The 25,880-nt window shown below is 43.5% G+C and overlaps 1 non-coding gene across 1 annotated transcript; it reads left to right on the top strand.

Moving 5' to 3' along the window:
- The first annotated feature begins 7,170 nt into the window (after window positions 1-7,170).
- Trnap-agg lies at window positions 7,171-7,242 on the top strand. The gene has a single exon. It is a non-coding gene; the product is annotated as a tRNA-Pro (tRNA).
- The last annotated feature ends 18,638 nt before the right edge of the window (window positions 7,243-25,880 follow it).

Genomic DNA, 25,880 nt, shown 5'->3' on the forward strand with positions numbered 1-25,880 from the left:
TTTGCCCTCTCCCTTCGAACTGGACTGGGTTAATGTGACCTTCTCGCCCTGACAGCTGTGTCTTTGTACCGACGACGCGGCAATTTTCTTAGCCTGCATTTTCCTCTTTTGTTACGCAAAAAAAACGAAAGGAAAGAGGCAAAGAACAGAACGTTTGTTTACCCAAAACACACACAAAGTGTGTGGAAAATTGGAAAATTGTCTGTACAATTGTAAGGCTTTCGCTTCCTTTCCTTGTCCTTCCCCCCCACCCACTCCGTGTGTGTTTTTGTGTTGTACGTATTTGTGATTTATTTTGATCGATCGTTCCTACGGCTTAAAAACTCTTTATTCTGTTCGGCTCAGCTCAACAGTTCTCTCTCTCCGTTTCCCGTTGTTTACTTAGAGAGTCTTAATTTTGGTCGGTTTGCATTCTATTGGTATAAATACCCCACAAATAGTTCCTGAAAATTGCACATGTCCGCACACAAAGATTGCAGAGGTCTCTCCTAAGGACACGATTGAGTGTTTCAAGGCATCTTTGTTCAATGCTACTCTGAGCCCCTCTGTCTCCGATCGCTTTCCCATGGACGCAATCCAGGTGGGCTCTACAGCCGCTTGATATATGCCAAACGATCGACCACTGTGGCCTACTCGCACAGTGGGCGAATTGACCAATCTAGCACGAAAAATCCCTTAGCTCCAAGAGAATTTAAGTTAGTTTGCATTCGGGAAAAAACTAAGATTCCAGTGCCAAAATAATAACTAAAATTTTATGTAAAATGTTTTCATTTTTAAAGAGCCATCTATTATATTTCCATTGTTAGAGATTCCGTTATACAACATTCGATGGACAACACTGCTTGCGAGTCCCATTGAAGATCATTAGCGAAGACTGAACTAACAGAATAACCAGGTCTTAGAGGTGCCATATTCTGCAATATTAAACGACATTTAGAGCAATATTAAACGACATTTTGAGCAGGACGAGAGTGCTATTTATAAAGCTATTTGGGTTAATACCACTTAAAGCATGATTTCCACCACATAAACTATTTGTTAGTAGATACACTAAACTATAAAAGAACCCTTTTTAATTGGAAACTATGACTTTTAATTTAAAATCTGCGAAGTTGAAAAAATGAACAGAATATGTTATGATTTTTTAACTAAAATTAAAAAATCAGTAATCGATGGCTCCTTGAAGAATGGTAAATAGATACCACCAAATAGGTTTTGAAATTCCACATATAAAAAATGGTTGTTTTTTCCGGAATGGCCAAATGGGCTGTGAAAATGAATACAAATTTCCAACAGCCAGCATTGGGAATATGAACTTGGTATTACGAGCACTAGAATAGACTCCATTTCTAGTCGTGACTAATAAAGAAAACCAAAATTTATACTTTAATTTCTATTGTAGTCTCATTATTTACCACTGTTTCTGTTTTTATTGTTGTAATATATTTATATTGTGCTTCCAAGTCCAAGTCCAAGCTTAAGGAGTTTCGAGAGCTCAAAGCGCTTGTAATTTTTGTTAATTTTTTGAGTTGTTTCTCATTTCTGGTGAGTTCTCATGTCTTATGATCTGATCTGAGATCGGATAATTCAACACATAGCGAAATATATATCGTTTCGTTGGCATTTCTTTGTTGTTCTCCCTATCAGATCTTCGGGATTTCCTCTGTCTTCTTTTCATTACTGATCTCCCCTCGTGTTGCCGCCTTTTCGCATCTTTTCGCTTTCCCAGTCCTGGCTTTAATTTTGTAATTACTATAATACACAGCCCCACGAGCTGTTCTGGACTGTTCTGGGGAGCTGTTCTCCATTGAGAGGGATAGCTGGGTGTAAACGACTGGCATCCTTAACGGCTTTCGATGCTCAAACAACTGCGGGGCAAAGCAGCAAAAAGCAGCAAAAAAGCAGCAAAAACCATGATGAATAACCAGCAGGAGAGGAAGAGGGCCGAAAAAGGGAGAGCTCGGGTGAGACAGAGAAAGAGAAAGAGGGAAGTAAAACATTATTGAAAACTAACTGCTCCCTGTTTTAATATAATTTTAAATTTCTTGCTGCTCATCGGGCATTGTGGATGGGTGTGTGTCTTGGCTAAAGCGCAGCGTTTACTTCAAATAATTATGGAAAATGCCAAGCGCAAGGGGGGAGGGTGATTGTGAATGTGAGTGTGAGTGTGAGTGTGAGTGCAGTTTCCTTTGGTCAGTGGTCTGCCAGCCCCAACCCCAGCCCAGGTGGGCATGGTCATGGTCATGGCCAATGAGCTAGGATGAAAAACAACAAGATCATAATAACCAGCTGCAACGGGCGTGCGTTAGGCGAGCAGGGAACGGTCAGTGGCAGTGGCAGTGGCAGCAGTAGGGGTAGGAGTAGGGGCAGAGAGGCAGAGTTGCGGTAACAAGCGCTAATTATCGACAACAAGCTAAAACAGCGGCCTACAATTCAGCTGAGGCAGAAGTATACGTAGAAGCAGCAACAGAAGCGCCCTACGCAACGATCTCCTCGCTAGAGGCCACGCTAACAGAGGGGGAGGGGCAGATGGGTAAAGAAAAGCGCTGCGCGGATGCAGCGACTTCCATAGCCATTAAAATTTACACAGGTAACGCAGCAGCAGCAGCAGCAGCAGCATTTCAGCCTCCGTCTACGTCGTCGTCATCATCATCACCATCATCATCATCGTTGTCGGTATTCATCGTTGGCCTTTCTCCCATTTGGCGCAAACTTGTTAACTTCTTGGCATGGATGGTCATCATGCAAGCCTCGCCAGAAGCAGGAGTTTGAGGAAAGAGACAGGCAGACAGCCTGAGAGCGAGAGCGAGAGACCGCGGCATTGAGTGTGTACGGACAGGACAGCACATGCATGCAACGTACACAAGCAACAAGAGCCGAAAAGCTCCCCGAATGTGGAATGCTCTTAATCAATTAGTATGGGCGCACTTTGAGCTAAAGAATGCGTTGGACATATGTCGAAAGGGATAGAAATAAAGCCTCCTGTCCACCCACTTCCCTCGTACGCCAGCTCCCGGCTCACTCGCCTTGTTCAACGGACGAGTATACATACGAGTGCGAGACTGTACCTCTTGTACAAGAAAGTGTCACACACATCAACGAGCACATGATTTTAAAAGGATCATTTAGAACTCAAGCTTATATTGGGATTATACCGTTCTTTTAAATGGCAATGGACTAAAGAGAAGACTTGAATAATATTCCCAAAGAAACCTGGCAATTTTGGATTTCTTTCAAGAATCTGCATTGATCAAAACTATTTCGATTCATGTGGCCAGCCAAATTGAAAGTCCCTTAGCTCTCTGCAACAATATCTGCCTGAAACTTGAAACAACTCACATATTCCTCATCCCATTCAATCCCCGTTCCAGTCTTGACGACCAACTGCCATGTCATAATCAATATGCCCCATCAACATATCAGGTGTATAACAAGCAGCCGCGGGTATGACGCTCTGCCACTCTGCCCCTCTGCCTCTGCCTCTGCCAGATGAGGCAGCATGTATTGGTTGCAATTTATAGTCGCAGGATCGCTTACAAGCCAACGAGTTGGTAACGCAAACCGGCGGCACTCATAGCCAGTTACTGCTGTTGCCGCTGCCGCTGCTGCTGCTGCTGCTTCTTCTGCTGCTGCTGCTGTCGTTGTTGTTATTGTTTGTTGCATGGGCGCTGATTTTTATGCTCGGACTTGCGGCCAGTGAAGATTTCCAACGCAACTGATGACGGAGATGGAGATGGAAACTACGACTGGGACCAAGACCAAGACCAAGACCGAAACCGAGACCGAGACTGGGCGTTAACTGCGAAGTAATTGCGTTTCGGCTATGCAAGTACATAAATTGGATTTGAAATATGTACACATGTTGATGGATTCCTATAGCCAGCCTATCCATGCTATGGGTACCTGACTGCATGACTGACTGACTGACTGGCGGACAGTCGGTCGGTGCCAGGACTGCCGCTGAGCGCTGGACGGCATGGATGGTAGGAAAAGAGAAAAACATCGAACCATTTGTCTCTTGATAATTATCATTTCAGTATGATAGCATCAATTTTGAAAAACATTTGATGATTTCTGCTGCGTGTGTCGGTCGTTAACGAGATCTTGTCGAGGCCTAGGCCGATGCCGATGCCGAGGCCTGCCTGGCAGATGCGCCTCAGAGGCACCTGCAAACTGCTGATAAGTAAATACTTTGTAGGAAACAGAAGTCACGGGCTGCGCTGCACAGCTTGGGATCTAAATATGGGTTACCGACAAGTGCATAAGAGAAGTACGGGTACATAAACAGATGAATAGAATTGAGTTACGGCTCTAGCTTCAAAAGTCATCAAAAACTGTTGGATTTACAACGCTAAATCCCTCAAAGCTGCCTTAAGGATCTCCCCCAAAACTAATCTACAGCTCAGTGCAAGATCGGTCTGCAGGCTTCTGGAATTCAATGAGAAAATCGACACTTTGATAGAGGATTTATGGAACTATCGAATTGCCATATAGCAAATATCAAAGGGGACCAAAAAAGTTCTGGAAAGTTCGTTGTACGGAAGTTTGTAATAGAGAACGTCGACTGTATGTAGATCAGGGCATATATTTCCCCCACAAATGGTTTTCTATAAGTCTAATTGACTTTCCGTACTCTTTCGAACAGCCCACCCAAAACCCCTCTCAATTGGTCCATATTTCATGACCAAAAATTAACCAATAAAACAAAAACAAATGATAGCTCACTCACACACACACACACACACACACAGAAATACACAGAAACAAAATGTACGACTTTTCCCAATAGCCCAAGCCATAACATATAAAATCCCCCGAACATCAGCAGCAATAGCAACAATTTCCCCATAGTACAGCGTACAACGGTACGTATGCGCAATATATTATATTTGTGTTTACCAACCTGAAACATGTGTAGCTATGTACATCCGTACCTACAGATACTCCACGTATGTATATGGAGGGGGGTGCGAGAACGGGAACACATGCAAAACAGCAATAGAAACACAACGCAACAGAACACAGCAGCACGAATCGTACGAGTATGTACTAGATGTCAGAGATAGCAAAGGAGAGTAGAAAGAGAGATATACATTTCAAAATTTATTTATTTACATTGACATTTTGTGCTACTTGCGCACTTTTCCACCAGTGCCCCTTTAGCCCCCTTAGCCCCTTAGCCCGTTAGCCCGTTAGCCCCTTAGCTGCGAAGCTGTTCACTTGAAAAAATGCTAACAAAGCTTTAACCGGTCCTCACGCAGAGCTTCTCAGACTTCCCCCTACTTACGGCTCTCTAGCCGAGTCCAGCCGAGAAACAGAGACGACAAATAATATATTGACTCAACTACAATACGGACATTGTCATAGCACCCGGAAGCGGGGCGAGGGTGGGGGTAGGGGTTAGAGCAGGGCTGGCTTGAGCACGAGAATAGATGGAAATGGGACTCTGAGGATGAGATATAAGCAAAAAGGGACACAGAACGGAAGAGGACCGGGTCAGAGAGTCTATTTCTGCACCTGAATTGAGTCCTCGTCCCCCTCGTCCTGCTCCTTCTCGTCCTTGGCAAGGAGCAGCAAACGGACAGGAAAGCGGGTAAGTATGTTACGGAAGCTAAAGAAAACCCAGGACGGCATGAAAGCCATGTAACTGCAGGGATTTATAGCCTGCTAAGGATATTTTGAGATATCACCGATTTAAATAGTGGCTTATGCCCATCGATCCAGAAGCTACTGAAAAATGTTCACCTTGGAAATGAGAGAGTGGAACTACGTGCCTTGATAATCGAATTAATCAGCGAGTTTGTTATACAAATAAATACCCAAAAAGCTTACCCCTATCTATCATCGCGAATCTGTAAAGTATGTAGGTATCCTCGTGCATAGGGAGGGGATGATGGGGTAGGTCAACCGATTGAGTCACACGATTGTTTGCCAATGGTACTAAGCATGCCCCTATTTTCTATATTCGTATGTACTTACAAATTTGATATTTACAAGTCCATCGAGCAAAGCTTTCCTCCTCCTTGGCCTGCTTTCTTCTCATTCTAATTCTTCCCTCCCGCTTACCCTTTTCTCTGTTCGTCCCTTCCTGTCGTTTCCTGCGCCCTTGTTCTCCCATTGCCATTCCCATTCCAGGAGCAACAAATTCAAGAGTTCGCTTAACAGTTTTATTTGTCTTTGGAAAACTTTTGTTCCTCCCCTCAAACCCCTCCACTCAAACCCCCAACCAACCGCACTAGTATCCTACTACCCACATATACTCCTACGCACACTTGAATGATTTCCAAGGCAGGGGGAAACAATTCTGGGGTGGTACGGTATGGGTTGAGGTATGTGGACAGCGGAGGGCCATACGTACGCCAACTAAACTCAAAGTCAAAGTCTAGGTCCTGGCCAGGCCAAACCGGGCCTGGCCCTCTTCTCCGCCCCCTCGCCTCACCCAATATCTGGAGCACTTGAACAATTTGTAACATGATAGACGGAAAGAAAAGGCAAACAAATCATTGATGAGTGTGTGCCTGTGTGTGTGTGTGTGTGTGTGCTACTGGCCAGTGTTGATGTGTGCGTTGTCAGTTTTGTTTGTGTTTTGCTTTGCTTTGCATTGACTTCACCGTACTGGACCGGACGATTTCTTAGGGATCGGGATCGGAAGCGGAATCGGACAGGAGGAGCAGCAAAGGAGCATTGACTGGCTGTTTGTCTAAAATATTTGTAGGAAAATTGCAAACAAAAGCGGGACAGCCAGCGCCCAGCAGAAAACAATATGTCAAGGGGGATATAGTGGCTGATATGGGGGGTGGGGGGAGGGGCTGAAATTGGGGGAAAAACAATTTCTCCAGCTTTTTATTGTTGGTCTTTTGTTTTAAGCGCTCATATTGAAAATCAAACAATGACGGCCACTCCACTGAAAGTTGAAGCATATGAACTATATTTTATGGGGCAGAAAAAAGCATAACAGAGCATAGCAGAAAAAATGTGAATAATATAAACGGCTATAAAAATAAATAGAAAATCGAATTGCTTTTAAATTCATTCAGTTTATGGCATCACATTTGATTGAATTCGTAACCAGTTCCAAACAAAGTTTGAACAAAAAACTCAAATAAAGCGACAAAAAAAAACCGAAATTTTAGTTTTCGAGTTTTATAGTTTGACGCTTTTTTGGTAACTGGCTCGTTGGTCTAGGGGTATGATTTCCGCTTAGGGTGCGGGAGGTCCCGGGTTCAAATCCCGGACGAGCCCAAGCTGTAAATAGTCTACTTTTTGAATTTTTTTCTACCATATGGGTGGGTAGGCACATATCGTTTTTCAATACATATTTTTGGCTGCTAATTCGAATAAATATTTAATTATTTACTAGCCGGTTAGCTTTCGTCAAACTTTGGCATGTTGCTTTTATGACAGGCGGAATTCGCTTTATCCTTTGCCAAAATATCTTTTCGGCCAGATTAAAAATTCCCCAAACACAATGACCCCCGCATTTGTTGTTGCTGTTGAACATGGAACATTTTATGCGGATTGGATCAAAAACAACAGCAATTCAAAATCAAATTCAATGTCCGCCATGGCCAGGCTCGCAAAATATGACAAAATATGAATTGCACATTGCACAATAAACAATAAATTTTCATGTGACCCGCACACGCAAAAATTCAGCTGCAACCGCAAAACAAAACAAAAAAACCACAGATAAACGGAACTCACCGAATATTGAATACCCCATTAGCTGTACAAATTTCTATAAAATAATACTGAATTGTGAGACGTTAATGTACACTCGAATTTTAATTGCTAGAAACCAAATTCGCCCCAAGTAATTTACTTGAATATTTTCTTTTAAATATGAAATCATAAGAGCTTAGGCCCTCGTAAGCAATGTGATTCTAGGTTACAGTTAGTTAGCATAGTCAAATTTAATTATTATTTATAAAAATCGTGTGGCTTTATGTAAAATACATGCATATGTAATATCTTTTACTACATCTACATATGCATGTCAGGAAACGTACAAACTACTTGACATAACGGGTCGTAGAAAAAGTAAATAAATCATAGCATACTTTCAGGCCAAGCACTTAAGTACTTGCAGAATACTGATCGGAATTGTTCTTGCTCAATCTTAGAAGAAAAGATGGTGTAATAATTTTGAAAAATTGGACCAATTCACTGATGTAAAGATAAATTTTGATTTGAATTTAGCTTGGACTGTTTTGAGTCGCTTGGACTGTCATCCCATTTGGCTCTGGGATGTTGGCTCTTATGAGAAAGTCATTGGTAAGAACCGGATTTGTCACTATGCAGTCAGTGTGACCTCCATGTGGATTCCCAATAATATTGGGAAGTACATATATGGAAGTTAGATCTTATTTTTTGGCGTCCGTCGGTGGATCTTTCCATGGAAATGTTCATCATCTTACTGGCTATCTTGCTTGGCCACCCATTATTCCAGCTCAGAATTCCAGCTAGAATTTCAACTATATAATCGCAATATTGGTGGATGCCTCCAGACGGGCGCTACGGGAGTTGCATCGTTGAGCTTAATGGGCTTCTGTACTGCTTTTATCGATGGCCGAATATCTCCGTTAATCATAGGTACTTATGTACGTTGTTCCGTCAGACTGCAACGTAAGCAAAGCCGCATGTTCCCGTGTTGCTTGCCACTAAACTGTGTACAGACACGTGTAGATTATCTTAGTCCGCATTGAAAAGACTTCCATTTCAATTAAGATCAATCAAAGTAATTACTTTTACTTTTGGCATTACTTTCTTATCGGCTTACCTATTGCAGAACCTGCTTGCAAACCGCATCACGTACCAATTATACCCCTAGAAATCAACAATATCGCCCTTCGTCGGCACAACTCTGGGGCATAACAATGAGAGGCTGCATTCTGTGTGTCATAAAACAAATTGGGTGGGGAGAACTGGTATTTCCGAGAGCAGAAAGTACTCCGGTTGCTGGTCGGCACATATTCCCGCACATACATGCACGAGTATGGTTTGGATAGAGCTACGGATTGGAGGCATACATTTATGCCAAAAACGTTCACTGGACATTGGCATCATCAGATGAAAAACAGGAACCAAACCGAACCGAACCGAACAGAGCCCAGAGAGCAGGCCTAGGTCGCCTGTCACAGCCAGACTCTCGGATCCAAGCCCTAGGAGGGGGCGATAGAAGGGTGTCGGCTGTTTGGTAAAAGCAAAACCAAAAGCAAAACCAACAAAACGCATTTCTGGTTGCATTGGGGCAGTTGTGTAGATTTGTGGCTAAAAGAGTTAACAGATAAAATCAAATATGCACTATGTCCTGTGGTGGCAGGCAGGCGACAGGCAGGCCACAAACAGGGGCAAAACTATGGGAGAGGGAGGGGGATGGTAAGGGGATGGGGATGGGGTTTGTAGAGTGAGTAGAAAGGGTGCACGATGCACACATTTTTGGTTCGAGAAATGCAAGCGAATTTATTGTTCGAGACGTTTGCATGCAACACAGAGAGAGACAGAGAGAGAAGCGGAGCGGAGCGGTGGAGGAACGGCAGGGGCGTTGGGGTTCTCAGGAAATGGAGGACGGGGCATGGGGAAGTGGAGATTGCACTGTATTTGGCATGACAACTGTGGGTAGGCGTGGCTGACTGGCACGCCCACTGTCACAATCACATTTCCCCTGCGCCACAACTTTCCCAATACCCAACACCCAAAACTAACCCCAACCCCAACCCCACCCCACTCCAAATAGCAGTGACGTGTGTGTGAAGAACGCACATATATAGTACACAAAAAATGGACAGGAAGAAGTCCGATTGACCTACTAAATTGCATTGGAAAGGAAGATATATAGGGTGGGAGGAGGAAGAATCGGATGACAGAGCAGTAAGAAGGGTTGCGGAGATGAAAGGCAGGCGTACAAATCAAAAGAAATTTTTGGCATTGGAACAGAGCGATTCACACACACACACACACACGAGGAGAGTTTCCCCAAAAAGTGTGTGCACTCGAATTACACGCAGCCAGACAGAGACAGAGACGGAGGCAGAAATAGTGATAGATACAGAGAAGGAGATGGAAGATACGGTATGTAGATTCGGATGGAAATTAGTACGGCAACGGACATTGGGGTCGAGCAATGCAGGCACAAAAGCAACGGAATCGATTGCCGATTTGAAAGGAACACAAGTACGGTGGATGCAGGACTTTCCGAGAAAAGAATTCTTGAAAAACAGGAGCCACAATAACAGGCACAGTTGAAAGGTGTTCCTCAAAGGGAGATGGACACACTGAGAGAAAGAGAGAGAGAGCTCTCCAAATTAATTAAGATTCGTAGATCTTAGATGAGTGTTAAGCATTACCTTGTGACAGTGTAAGTAATGGATCTGGAATGATATGTTTCAATCTAAGATAGCGATTACTTCTTTTCCCATTATTGTATCTCAAACTTTTCTCTGGTATTACAATTGTTTACCCCACATAAATACCAAAACTTTTCTTATACCAAAATTCTTGCCATCATATTTCCGAATGTTATCAAATAGTTTAAGGAACATTCCGTATACATTTTAGTCATCAAAGAGTGCTCTCTACACCCCCACCACCCACGAAACCCTCTGAGCAACCCAAATATTCCACTTGGTGGCTTCAGAAATATGTACATACAATGTACATATGTACGTACGTACATATGTGTGTCCCCATTTCGTTTGTTGTCTATTTTGTGTGTGACGTTAATTGTAGTGCATGGGTCAAATATTATTACTAATGCTACTCATTCTCTTGCCCATCCCCCAGGGGCAGAACATATGTGTGAGTGTGTGCAATTTAGCACTCTGTGGCATTTAAGAAAAGGGTGGGCTGGGGTGGGGGGGGCATTTAAGGATGTTGGAAAAATTATGTGCCACAGTACACACACACACAAGCCCCCAAAAAGAGCCCAAGAACCAAACCTTGCACAGCGGGTGGCACTGTGGCCAAATGGGGGTAGGTGTTGTGGGTTGGGGGCAGGGGCAGGCTAACTGCATTCGCCGTTATGGAAAAGAGCGTGCAAATTGGGGTTGGGATTCCTCCAGGAACAACAGAAACAACAGCAAAAACAGCAACAACAGCAACAAAACTAAATGACAATAGGAGCGCAGTTCAAGTGTCAGCCGTGGCCTCTTATTGTCACGCATTGTCGTCTGCCCCCAAGTCCCAGACCGCACCAGTCCCCGGCTCCCCTGCCACTGCCTCTACCAATGCTACTGCCACCCTGAATGCCCCAAGGAATCCCCACGAACACATATATGGTGGCATTTCCGGTCCTCGCACTGAATGGTGGAAAACGGGAATAAACAGAAATGGGATGGGAATGGGAATGGGAGGGGATGGGATGGGATGGGAATGGGTAAGCGCGCGCATGGATGGCCCAATGTGCTTTTGGCATAAATTATGAATAGAGCGAAAGGCGCGTGTATGTGTATGGGTGGCTGCAGAGGAATGCTATGTGTGTGTGTGTGTGCGTGTAAGAGTTTGAGTGTTTGTGGTGAGGAAAATGAAGTAAAAGTAGAGAATAAAATGAAAGCAAGTGCCTCAAGAAGGGGTCTTGGGGGATGGCAAATGCGGAGCACATTGAAAATCGAAAGCTATTCGCGGGAAACCGAAGAGTGCTGTACTCTAGCAGATATTAGAGATATGTATCTCTGTCTAGATAAGGGCACACATGGGTATCTCCAAGGAGAAGTCCACCGAGGCCTAAAAATGTAAAGTCACACACTTTTGTCCAGTTATTATTTTCTAAATATATTGAAACTAAGCTAATTTCACCAATTGATTTGGAATTTCACTAACTCAAGTTTCCCTAAGTCCAGTTTTTCTTTACTATTTTCTCCTATAAGAGTAAGGATTATTGATACAAGTTTTTCCTCTAAGTCTTTCTAATATATTCAACTACACAAAACAAATGGCAATTTGCCCAATGTCGGTTACCGGTATATTTGTTAGCCTTTATTAAGCCAAGAAATGTGACAGAGGTTTAAATTAATTTTAAAGAAAAACTACAAATCATATTCTCGTAGAACTATAACCATTTTAAAGAGATATGAAAAAAATGTATCAGAAAAAAACAACGTGCGCGCCAATTATAGAGCTTATCAAGAGCTACTCTATCACAGAAAAATAATTTTGAAATTCCGTGTTATAATGAACATTTTTTAAATAGATTATCTCAACTAGGCATATGCAACCTGATTTAGAGCTAATCTGTAGATCTAAGATTCAAGAGGATTCGATAGGATTCAATGAGACGCTGTAAATAGGTAAGAACAAAAATTTCAGATAGATTGAATTTATTTACGAATTTATCTGTCACATTTCAAATATTTGCAAAACCTTTGGAACTAATTTTATAACTTAAAAAATCGTAGCATACTTTTTGGAACGTTGGAATATTGTTTCTTAATTACACAAAAATTGTTGAACTGCTTTCGAAAAGCCTGAAGACTGCATAAATATGATAAAAATTATAAAATTGCATTATTAGAGTAACGATTATCGGAATTGGAATCTCAAAGTTCATGCGAAGCCCGAAATACTTTTCCGTCAAACAGGGGTATATGTATGTGTGTACATGCATATGTATGTAGGTATGTATGTACGAAAGAAAAACTGTCCACTTTCGTTCGGATTGGGTGCTGGGGCCTGAGCCGGGGCCAGGGCCGGGGCACGTTGCAAATGTGTCTGAGGCTGTAGGCGGCCACAAACGAGCTTGACTTCCTTTTGCTCTCAGCGAGAGAGAGAGAGAGAGAGGGAGGGAGAGGACGGGAGAGGGAGAAAAGCGAGCACAGCTTCAGCTTGTTTATAGTATCTCAATAATTAATGAGCTCTTAGGAATTTTTGTGGCATACAACGACAGCGAAAACGATGAGGAGCAGCAGGCTGAGGAGTTGCAAAAGCCAACGCCAACCACAAGGATGCTGCTCCCTTTGGTCCTACTCCAGCCCTCCTGCCCTTCTGCCCTCCTGCCCCACTCCCGCTGAAGGAACAAAGTCAACTGCCGTACCACGGATGGCTCGCCTTTGGCTGTTGCCACTGCCGCTGCGAAAACTTAATGTACAAATATAATTTGCGGCACACACAAACACTTATGTGGCTACTAACAGGGCCTCCACCTACCAACACCACCCCCACCCTCACCCCCACCCCAAAGCCTCCCTAACCAGCATTTTGTTAGCCCGCAACTATGCGCCACAAGACGCTTCAAAATGTTACTGGCATACAAAGCTAGTTAGCAGGATGGGAGTGTAGGGATGCTGATGGGGATGGGCGTGAGAGTGGGAGTGGGAAAGGAATGGAAGTCTTTGGTAGTTGTCACCCAGAGTGGAGCAGAGAGTTCATATTTTATGAATATAACCATATTATATGCGTCCTAATGCTTCTGCTGCTCGAGCTGGTCGAGCAAATGGAGAGACAAACCAGAGACAAACCAGAGACCAGGGCCACAGTCAAAGCCAGAGCCAGAGCAAAGCAGCCCTGCACCAGATGGACCTTTCACTCAGAGGGACAAATATATCAAAGGTTTGCTTGTTTTTTTGGCTGGCATGGATAGCAGTGTAGCAGCCGTTATATGCGAATAAGGAATACCCTGTCTTTACTACTTACTGAAGGCAATTTTTTAGTTTCGAATACAATTTTAGGACGTCGATCTATTGGGAAACTAATTTTTCTGGGTCCCAGCATACTCCGCATACCCCATAAAGCTGCGTCGAAAAAAGTGACTTGCGCTTCCTGATTACTTATTCATTAGTCGCGCTTTTAACGCTGCCTCTGCCCTCGACCAACGACCCCTGTCCCCATACCCCCGCCCACGCCCACACCCACACCCACACGACTCCCGGCGTACGATACATACGGTGTACTCACCACCCCATAACCTTTGCCGACAAACCTCTGTCTGCTTTTGATTTGCTTAATTTGTAAATTTGCTCCTCTTTCGCGCTCTGGTGTTCAGACCTCCCTTCGGACTCCTTTCCCTTCCATTCCCTTCCATTCCACTCTCATTTGTGTCATGCTATGTTTTAGATGCTTTTCATGGCTTTTAAATGCTTTTGCTGCTATCAAATTGACCAAAGCGAGAGATGAGTGCGAAAGAGATATGTATGTATGGTCGGAAAGTGGCTCCAAAGAGGCAGCGGCTGTTACACACACTCGTACGTATGCATTCAGCATATGTACATATGTATATGCAGTTACATATGTTTAGGTGCCATAAAAAGACACAATGGATGACGCATGAATATTTTATGGGATATTTTAGAATCTAATTACCGCGTAATATCGTCCAAAAGCAAAATAAAAATGATCGCACAGCTGGGACACACCTTGTGGGCAGGGACAGGGACAGGGACAGGGACAGGGCATGAGGGGGTGGCATAAAAATGCCACAAAATTAGCTCGACGCGTTTGGGGCATTAAAAGCGGTTACCAGGGTCCAAAAGCGTGAGCCGTTAAAATAAATTGCAAAATACACGCACAAAAACACACACACTGCGACAGGGAGTGAGAGCGAGAGAGAGAGAGAGGGTCACACCTACAGAAGCAAGGAAAATCAGCAGCCCCGCTAGGAGCGCAGGTGTACCCGCTTTCAGCGCCATTTATGAGAGGCCCACAAGTCACTCTTTTCTGCTCACTCCCACTGCACCCCTCCCCATTAACGGGAAAGTGTCATATGGATAGGGAGGCCAAGCAGAGAGAGAGAGATTGAGCGGTCCACAAGAGAGGACGCTCCTGATAATCGCAAAACACAATTTAACGCATTGGCGGCTACTTAAAAAGCGTCGCATGGCCAAGCGATAAGAACGAAAAAATGAGCGTGGAAGTGCGAGCAGTCGGCAGGAGGGGCGGAGCACTGTGTGAGTGGGACAAAAGCAGACAAACGCGTAGAGCAACGGGGCAGAGTGGAGCAGAGTGTGGGCGGGTCGGGCCTGGCCTGGCCTGTTGGTTGACCAAATGAATGTTAAACAGTTTCCGAGCCGAGCCTCTTCACATACAAATGCCATTCACAATTTTTTCTCATTTCCTTTCCCCGTTATATTATCCAAAGGGGGGAATAAACAGCAGCAAACGAGGCACGTGCATGCAAGAGAGCCAGCAAGGCACTTAAAGCCGTTAAACTGCCATTTGACAGGCACCAACACGCACAGCACACGCATCCACACACACATACATACATACATACGTACAGATACTCGTGTGGAGTTTAAAGGAGCAGCTACAGAAGGCAGGCACACGCACAGGCACTGGCACAATTGGAAAACAATTTGATAACACTAAAATGTGTAAATAATTGCACATAAAAGTGCGGCTTGGTATGGGCAATTGATTTCATATTTTATGCAAAAGCAAAGAAGTGGCCCTTCCCTCTCCCTTTTTTTATTCATCCTTTCGGACCACTAATTGCGCAAGCGTGAGCAGCTCGGCGATCGAAAACTCCTTAGAATGGCTCTTCGGATAACACCATCTGGGAATACACTGTAACTGGACTGCGTGCATCGTATAAGGGCATTTCCAGGAATAGACCGAGACCAAAAGCTGCAAATTAATTTAAGAATCAATTTCTTGTGTTATTAAAAACAAATTTGATTAAATGTTAAGGCGAAGTATTCTTATTTATGAATTTTTGAATATTTTTTTTTACCCTTATACTCATTTTGAGTATTGGGTATAACTAAAAATCCCAAATCCATCCAACAAATTCGGCTTAGTTCGTGAGTAAAAAGGATGTTGCATTATGTAAATTTATGTTTTAAAAACTATCAAATTTCACCATAAAATACCCTTCAAATCAAAGCAATTAGCAAGGCCTCTTTCTATGAATGTTACGATTTTTTTTAAAAGTCCTTCAATGTTAATTTTGTTGGGCTCAAGGTTCAATGGAATTGGGGCAGGATGCCATTGTTTGATATTCAGTTACAATTTGGCAGCTTAAGCAGAGCCGAAGTACCTCTCATGCGAGCATTGCTCTTCCCCCTTCCCCCGTCACCCACAGGCATTTGCATAAATTTATTATATCTTATTTGATGTCTCTTCTGCTGTACTTGTACGGGCCTGTGTGCCTCGCATTTTATAGCGACCAAACAATAATAACAACAGTTCTCCAAGTAAGTCTCAAGGAGAAAAATATTCAGCATGAAATCACAAAATCCATGCCGCAGCAAGATAGTGGAGGGGGGCCACAGAAAGAGAGAGCATGGAGAGAGCGCCCAAAATTCTACTACAGTATTTATTGGTTTATTTTATGATCCCTTTTGTTATGTACTTAAGGAAAATTTTACATTTATTGGTTTGAAAAGAACACAACACACGAAGTGCCGCACGACCTTGTTATTTGGGGTCCACAATAGTTGAGTGGGATGGGGATGGGGATGGGGATGGCGATGGGGGATGGAGAGAGGTTACGGCGAAAATATGATGGGTTCTTTGGTCAAGGATGCCATTTGCGGGGTTGTAATCTGCGAATTTGCTTATGGAATTATCTACCTCATTTGTTGCCCTATTTTCTGCTTGCCTGGATGCCATACACATATACCCCCACCCAATCGTACCCCCTTCTGGGTCCTTGTCCCTCGGTCATTTCATGGGCTATTCCAGGTCTAAGATCTGTGCCTTTGGGTCTGTGTCTCGGGCCGCATTGGCAGCTGTTTTACGCTCATTTAGGTTCTGGAAAACTGTTGACCATAAAATGCTCAAGTTAAGTGTGGAAAATGTTAAATATTCCCATAAATTAATATTACAAGAGTTGCCTAAATATCGCCCTTCCTCGGAGAGTGTCCCGTCCCCCAATCAGAGATGGAACCTTTGTTCAACTTAACCAGTTGTCAGGCAACTGCGCTCAAGTGTCAGTTAGATGCACATTTAACGGCTCCAGAGCTCCTTGCGACGACCTTAAACGTCTTCCCCAAAGTTCGTTTCCCGTTTCGACACATTATGAGGCTAAGGCTGAGGCTGAGGCAGCCGCCCATTCAAGTGTTTTTGGCTGACGTCATGAAGCAATGGCCTCCCCTTCTACTAACGCTTTGCCGTGGCAGCTTACATATGTACAAATATAGAGGGTTAAAATAAAGGTTGGCATTGGGTTCTGGATGGGGTTGGAGAATGCCAGAGTGCGAATTGGAGGAATGGCTTGGGTTGGGTGGGAGTAAGTTGAGTGTGAAGCTTAGCGAAGCACAAATTAAATCAAGGATTTGATTTCCCTTCCACAATGAAAATGCTTGATAGAGTGGGGGGGAGGGATAGAGTTACATTCTCATAATGAGCAATTTGTATGAGGACTGCCAACACAGACCAGACCAGAGAATCCGGGACTGAAACTTCCCAGTCACCAGCAGTTAATGGAATGATAAATCTCTTCATTACTTGCCTCTCCCCCGCCAGCACCAACTCTTTGTTAGTTCAGAAAAATGCTAGAAAAAATCCACTAGGCCAAATAGAAGGAGAAATCGTTTCTGTCTATGAAAGGTCGGAGTCTTAGATACACGGGCTGATTAATGATAAAATAGATTTTGAGCTTTATTTTATGGTGTTTTTGATCCTGATAACACTCGTAGTTGCATCGAATCCTACGAGTGCTATGTATGAAATTGTGTTGTGCTTTTAATGGAATCGATCAGAGATCGAAGGTGTGTAGAATGTTCTCCCCAGTATTTTCCTAAGAGGCGACTTACTCTTTGCTTCAAATTAAGAGATTAGTTTAAATTTCTGCCTAATGGGATTACCAAATATAATTTGTATTCTGCGGACATTTTGTTGTGGTTCATTTGTCCCACACCGAACCCTTCCATCTCCTACATGGTCTCGTCTTCCTTTTCTCGTTTGCCACTGCCACTGCCACTGCCCCTCATCTCCTCTGCTCTGCTCTGCCTTTGGTTTGATTTTTCGCTTCATATCGAATTGGAGCATTGATGCGGAAGTGGCGATTGCCGGTTGAGCCCCCGTTGACAGCGGCGGATGGTTACAGGATGTGTGTGCGAGTGCGTGAATGTGAATGTGGATGAGGAGGATATGCCTGACAAAACAGCAGTCCCAAAGTTTGCCAGTGTCCCGACCCACATCTCCCATTCACTATACTCCTTCTAGCCCCGCTTGCCCCGCCTGCCCCACCAGCTCCTTCCCGCTTAGACCTGACTTAAATGTTGTCCATCCTTGTAAATTAGCCTCAGCTTCTTCTTTTCGTTGTTTTCGTTGTTTTTGTTGTTTTTGCTGTTGCATGTTCTGTGACGCGGCATTTCTTTTCTTCGATAGAGGATGGAGAATTTCTCCTGCTTCCATGTCTTCTTCTTCAGTGGAATGACAGACAGAAAACATTATTTTATACGAGAATGAGCACGCTAAAATTTCACTTGAAGCAGGTTTTATGCTTCAACAATTTTGTGAAATTCAATTTATCCAAGGACATAAAATATACCGAACATACCGAATCATTACCCACACATATGTAGGAAAATAGCTTCTGTAGCACGTAAAATATCAGTTATACTCTCACATATGTATGTACTATATGTAGATACTTAGATACATTCATACACATGTACATACCTACCTACTCGTACTCGTACTCGTAGTCGTGTGTCAGGGAAATGTTATAGACGTGCAGTGACGCAGTCAAAGCCTCAAATGCAACATTGAACATTGAACGTCGAAGGAAGATTTTCTTTTTCCTTCGCCCTGTGCCATATTTGTCTGTCTGCGACCATCCTTTCGTTTTCCCTTGGATTCGATTCGATTGTCTCTTAACTGTCTAGTTACCCTCTAGCTCTAGCTGGAGCTGTAGCTGTAACTCTAGCCTATCGTAGCATCCAACAATATAACATCAAAGTGAAGATGCAGGAAGGACCCAACACACAAGAACTCTAACGGAAAGTTCGGATGGATTGAATAAAGATAGACAGAGATACAGATAGTTAGACGGAGGGTTAGATGAAAGCGATTTCGCACCTATGAGGGGTAGACTTTACGTGAGATTTTTGGGACTTCGCTCTCTTCAGCTATCCTCAGCCCACACACGTAGAAGACATAAATTTTACTTTATGGTTTGTTAACGAGTTAAATTCGAATCCAGAGCGCTGAAAAGTTTGTCATTTGTTTTCGCCTCATTGGGTGGGGTGGGTTTGGGCGGATGTGGGGCTCTGAGGATAATCAAAGAAAGTCCTCAGCGTGCTGGAGTGTGGAGCGTGATAAGCATTATAGTTATAGTTATATGATGCTTCACTGGAACGGCAATGGGACCTGGGACCTGGGACCAGGGACCAGGGACTGGGACTGGGACTCAGGCAGAAGCTGGCGTCAAAACGTTAATGGATTTTAGCTTTTGTTTTCCATAGAAAGGTGTCACTGATTGTGGGGCTTGAGGTATGGTAGCTCTGGCTGATGTCAACAGAAAGTTGGATTTGAAGTGAAGGCTGGAGAGGGAGCAGGAAGCTGAGGAAGATGGCACTTGGAACTTCAGAAGGCAGGGGTAATTATAAGGTATGAAGCGATGAGAAAGAGAGGCACTAAAATGTCAATTTAAAATACACGAATCAAGAATTTTAAAGAAGCTTGCAGTAGTAATGCGGATTAGAAACTAAATCTATATAGTCTTCTGAGTGCTCTTCCGATAGTTTCTGCCCTCCTCGGGATTTCCTTTTCTGTACCATTGAGAAGAGGTTAAGAATAACGCGCTGATAATTGAAGCTTATGAGGATGTCCCGAATCAAAGCTATTTGCCCCCAGTTCTGTATCCAGATATTGAACACTGAACATATGACAATGTGCATCAGAAGCAGCAGCAGCAGCAGGACAAAGGCCAAGAAAGAGATTGTGAAGAGGTTGCTTTGTGTTTGCCGCACGAGAGGACATTGGATGTGTGCGTGTGTGTGTGTGGTACTGGCACATGGCAGACATGGCTCGTCCTCGTCCACATCGCCGCCTCCTGCTCCTGCTGCTATGACTGCAGCAGTCGAAATCAAATTTCCAGCGCGCACTTTGCGAAATCAAATACATCATGAGCGGAGGGGTTGGGGTTGGGGCTTTAGGGGGAGATATAGGGTTGCGGACTGAAGTATGAAGTGTTTGCCAAAAAATATAAAATGGGCACCAAGCTCAAAATAAAAAAAAGGAGAAGACGTGCAGGCGGAACTACCAGAAACCCAAGAAAATGATTCACCAAGGAAAAACTACGTTCATGCATTGTAAAATAGATTTTAGTTTTGTGTAAAGGGAGGGGCCAGAAGCGTTGCCAGACATAAAGGAAAAGGAACTGAGAGACAGAGAGACAGAGAGAGAGAGGGACCCAGCCAAGTGCCAGATGATTGAAGTAAGCGATGTCTCGGCTGTCTGCTCTTTGCCGTCGCACTGTATCTCTCCTCTCTAACTGCTCCGGGGCTCCTGGGGCGCTGGCCAAAGGCAACTTACATGTTTGCTAACAAACAAATGCAGGAGCAGAAGCAGCAGCAGAACGAGTATCACAGGAGCAAGAGCAGCAGCAGGAGTGGAAGACGCAACAGCGGGAGTGCCAGTACCACCATCAGCCAGGACATACACATACAGATACACATGCATACTCGCATAAGAAGGCAAACATCGCTCGAAAGCAAAGCAAATAAGGCAAGAAAAAATGCTCCTGCTGCAGCAGCCAAGGACAACCGACGACAAACTCTGCCATGTTTGACATATTTGCTTTGACAGTTCCAAGTTCCAAGTTCCAAGTGCACATTTTAGCCACGTTCCCCCATCAGCGACTCGGCAGTGGCCATGTTTCTGGGGAGGCAGCAGCAGGAAGCAGAAGGAAGAACAAATTTTGTATTCAATATGAAATAGCTTCTTCTTCGCTTCCCAAATAGCCACAGGTTCCGTTCTCCATTTGATGTTTTGTCTGCATTAACCTCTAATAAATATTAATGCAAATTAATCCAATTAAAGTGGCGTCGAAATTCTAAAAGACTTTCCATCATGCTCCACTGTATATCTGCATACAAATGAATATATGTACATACGGAAATGAGGGGTTCTTTAGTATATCCACCCCATATAGTAGGCCGGGCCGTGGCGGTAGCCGTATGCAATATGTGCATCATTTTGGTGGTGGCTATGGCTATAGCCATGGCCTGCTAATTTGCCAAATGCTAGGGGGATAAGAGCTGGGCTGTAACTGTGGCTGTGGCTGTCATTGTCCTGCTTCCAATACGCGCATTCTCCCCTTCGTAGACAAACAGGCAAACAACAGATTCCCCTTGGAATTGTCTTAATCAAATTTATGAAACGCTAATGAGCAGGCTCAGGGGGAAAGAGAACACACAGATATGGAGAAAGACACACACCCAGAGAGAGAGAGAGAGAGGGAGAGAAAAAGGGAAAGTATTAGTGAAAGTCCATGCTGGATTATAGCCATATAATACTCAAAACATCAGCTAAGCCATTTTGATCAAAACATAAGAAGAAATTTGGCGCAGATGTTCCTGAGACGAGGTTTAATTAATAGATGAATGAGAAAGACCATACCCAAGGTTCTCTGAGGCCGATGAGAGAATGGATCTCTAGATTTCTGACTTTCCACTACATTTGTATGTGCTCATACCCTACAATCCTTTGAGGGCGGATTCCCTGTAGCACTTCGTTCCAGATCTCTCCGAGTTCACTTCAGACAAACACTACTCCCCTATTCAATGAAGTTTCCTAATTTTGCCATAACAAATCGAACGAATTATGCTGAAGAAAAGAGAAAAACTTTCACGTCTCCCACACAAGCAACTGAACAGCAAATAAAGCATCCATCTATCATCATCAGCGCTGCTCTGGCTGCTCTGAAATCCAATCAATTACACGGAGAATTCCTTCCCGGTGACCTTTACAATGGAAACGTTTTGCTTGCTCGCTGACCTTTTCAGCGGTTATTAGGAAGGATTACCCTGAACTCCTACTTGCCCCATCAAACAAAATCTCTGGGAAATCGAGCGAAATATATGTATGACACACCATATAGGGAGGGAGAGTCTATTATTCGGAGCATAGCAATGCTTCAGCATTTTACAATTGATCTTTCCTGCATTCTTTCAACAACAATGCATAATATAATAATGCAATGTGGAAGAAGGAAAGCAAAAGTTGAGCTCCTCCGCTCATCATTAATATTCTAAAAGTTATGGGGCAAAGCTTTCAGCGCAACTCACGAAAAAAAAGAACGAAGCCAGAAACAGAGAATACAACTTTTTAGCAAAACCATAAAATGTTGAACGTAGTTTTGGCCGGGTCCTTGCCCCACTAGTTCTACCGCTCCCTGGGACCATCCAAACGGCTTGCCTTCGGTCTATCTTCAATTAATAATGGAGGTATTAAATTGTCGAAATCTCTGCGCCGCGATGTGCGGGTGGCGCCACCTAGAGACCTACATACATTGTCGGAAAGTGGCACGGCACACTGTGAGAAAATGCGCTAAAAATATGTTTTGAGCAGTCGTGAAAGAACCATTTTGAATTCAGTTTCAAATGAGAATCTTAAATCGATGTAGTTTTCTTAAAAGTGACCTTGAATTACTCAACAATCTTCTGCCTTTTTATACTTCTTTCGAAAAATATTTAAAATAAAGTTAGACAGTTTATTTAAGCCCGATAAATTGGTATAAATGGGACACGAATATATATATACAAAATATAACAGCCAGAATATTGAACAAGACACTTAAAATCGACGATCTGTGCACCAACCCCCGACTCACTCGCCTTTCTCGCTGGCATCGATATGAGCAAAGTATAGTAAAAGTAAAGAGGGATAGGGAATAGAGAGAAATTTCTGTTGTATTCGATGCACTTACAGGGAACTATCAGTTCCAGTGGAACTTAAGAATGCTCTTCCCAAGAAGTGTAGTTTCTTCCACTGTATTGAAGCACTGCAGCCAGTGCTGGTGCTGCAGCAGCAGGAAGCTAATTAATGAAAACGCTTTGAAATAATTATGCATAATTTTTAGTGTATACATTGAGCAGTTTATGGCTGAGTTATTACAACAGCTGCTGCTGCTGCTTCTGCTGCTGCTGCTGGTGCTTCTGTAAAGTAATTAGCATACGGTAGTATATACGGTCTATAGAAGGGGGTGGAACTACTACTAATGCTGATGCTGGAGCTGATGGTTGGTTTAAAGTTTTCGGGAAATTTTGTGCCGAAAAACCAAATCAAAATATACTTCCACGCCCACCAAAATCCTATCCTGACAACTACATTTCAAAGTAAACAAATGAGCGAGAGATATTTGTACGTATGGAAAGCTTCCCTTCCTGTCTCTCACTCCCACTCCCGCTCCCCACTCGCAGTCTGTCTCCCTTTCTCCTTCTCTTTGGACGGTCCCGTTCCTCTCTAGCTCTCCTCAAACTGGCACTGCACAACATGTTTTCCATTTCGAGTGTAAACAAAATTCTAATACGTTCAACATATTGCTGGAAAATTGCTTTCCTTTCGGCATTCGGCATTCAGAAGCAGCAGCCAGCAGCAGCAGAAGCAGGAGCTTCAAGGAGCAGAGGAACAGTGCCGAACCGAAAAGCATTGTTAACCAACAATAGCAACAACAGGAGCAATAACAGAATGAGAGGAGAGCAGAAGCAGAAGCAGAAGCACAAAAGTGAGAAGAAAATGAAGAGTGGAAGCAAGCAAAGGCTGAAGCGTGGTACACTCAGAAAAAAACAATTGATACTTTTGCTGATCGCACAATAAAAGGTCTCTATTTAGGGCCAAGGCTACCGATGCGATACTTTAGAATTTGTGCTCTTCATGGCTTTCAATGGCTTGATGGACTCCTGGACTTTTTTCTCTGTGTAGTGCTGTGGGTAAACCAAACCGATGGCAAGGCGCAACGAAGGAAAGAGAATGTCAAACTTTTGATGTTGCAATTTGTAATTCAAGCGGAAAACGAAGCGGACAAATTTTTTTACTTTGCTGCTTTGGTGCCCGCTTTTCCTCATCTTCATCTTCAGCTTTGGCTCCTGCTTCTTCTTATTTTTGGTGGTTTTTTGAATGCGTGTCAATGAACGAAATGCTGTGTGTATTTTTCCAGCAGCCTGTGTGTACCTTGGGCTGCCTGCTCGTCGATTGTGAGTATGTTTTATATTCAGGTTTCCAGACAAATGACTACAAGCCCCAGTCGAAATACATAGGAATTTTGCACCAAGGCTAAGAAGATTGGGATATTGGGCGCTTTGTGGCCAACGGATGATAAATTGTGATCGAAATACATGGCTAACAAATGTATCAATTGAATGGTTACATTTCACATTCAAAAGAAGTACCTTATCGGATAAAACTATTTTGAATATGACAAAAATTGGTCAAGGTGCTAAGAAACCTACTTCAGCTAAATTTAGTTCGCATAAAACTGGTATTCCCCCAAAACGCACCTCCTGCTGGGGCGCCACCATCGACAGCTCCATCTCCTTCTCATGCTGCTGCCACAGCGCACTCTGTCTGTCTTTTCTCAGTTCACATTCGAGTTTGCTTTTCATTTATTTTTCCACACACTTTGTGGCCGCCTCGCCTCAGTACGAGTACGAGTACGAGTATGTGGGCGTAATTGAAGCGAAGGAACAAGAAAATGTTTTCAATTTGAAAAATTGTTAGGAGTACGTACCCTGAAAATCGGAGCCAAATGAGGGTATCAAAATGGAAAGAGAGGAGTGGAGGGGAGGGGGGCAGAAGGGAGTGAAGAGCAGCGTACAAAGAATTGTGCTCCAGATTTCGATTCCGCCCGAATCCTTTTGCACTCTGTTGGTATCTGAGTACATTTTTACATTGACTACTCTCATTATTCTCTATTAAATTAAGGTCCTACCCGAGACCATTTGAGTCTAACGTTAATTGTTCCAAGATTAAGATATTTGTTCCCTTGCTCTTTCGCTTCTCTCTTTGATTATTATTTACTTAGGATCGCTTCGGGCCTTTCGGCTTTCTTCTCCCGATGCGGCTGTGCGACGCAGAGGAGTGCCGATCAATGGCTTAATGCCTGAGTGGAGGTTAAGGAGATTTATTCAGTTGAGGGCTGAGAGCTGAGAGCTGAGAGCAGCTGTCATCGGTGTCGGGGAGACCGTCACCATCTCACCCCTTTTTAAAAATAGAAACCCTAATTTTCTATTCATTGCCAATTTAAGTGCGATATAAATAATTTGGCATCTACCAGGTAGATGTCGCTGACTTTGATGAAGCACTTTCGAGGGATCGGATGGTCCTAGGGGAGGGTTTCAGTGTCTAACGAATACCCGTATGTGGGGTGCCATTTTTAGGTAACGAATTAGCAATTTGATTTGGGGTAGTCTGGCATGGATCCTTGCCACAGCGTTGTTTAATTGATTATGCAGAAATATTTCATTATTTATGTAGGGAAGTGGTTTCGGCTTTTTTTTTCGGCTTGCCCTTTAAAAAACAGGATTTGAAGGATGGTTTGAAATTGTTTAAGTGGCAGAAGTATCTAAGGATCTGAATTTTAGTTTTGTGGTACTTTTCAACCACCCTGCAACATCCGGTACACTATTTTTGTAGCTTTGGTTTATTTTAGAGCCAAAGGAAAATTTCTTGCCCTAATTTCGTTGAAATTTCTATACGATTCATGGATCTCAAGCAAATTTCTGACAAAACTCCCATCACCAAATCAGATTACGCTTAATGCCATCTTGATTGGGCCTTCGCTTCTGTTGCTATTCTCCGCTGCTAACCTTAATTTCATAATTGATTAAATTATTTAATTTACTTTGGAGTACAGACATATTTTTGAAGTCTACCCTGCCCTGCCCTGCCCTGCCCTGCCCAGCTCTGCACTGCCTTGCCATCTTCTGATTATATCGGCGAAGTCAACAAAAAACCTTGTTAGTGATTGCGGTAAATGAGATTAGAAACTTCTTGCTGGC

Source organism: Drosophila persimilis, unplaced genomic scaffold (genome assembly GCF_003286085.1).
Source record: "Drosophila persimilis strain 14011-0111.01,24,50 unplaced genomic scaffold, DperRS2 tig00000431-arrow-pilon, whole genome shotgun sequence".
NCBI classification, from domain to species: Eukaryota; Metazoa; Arthropoda; class Insecta; order Diptera; family Drosophilidae; genus Drosophila; species Drosophila persimilis.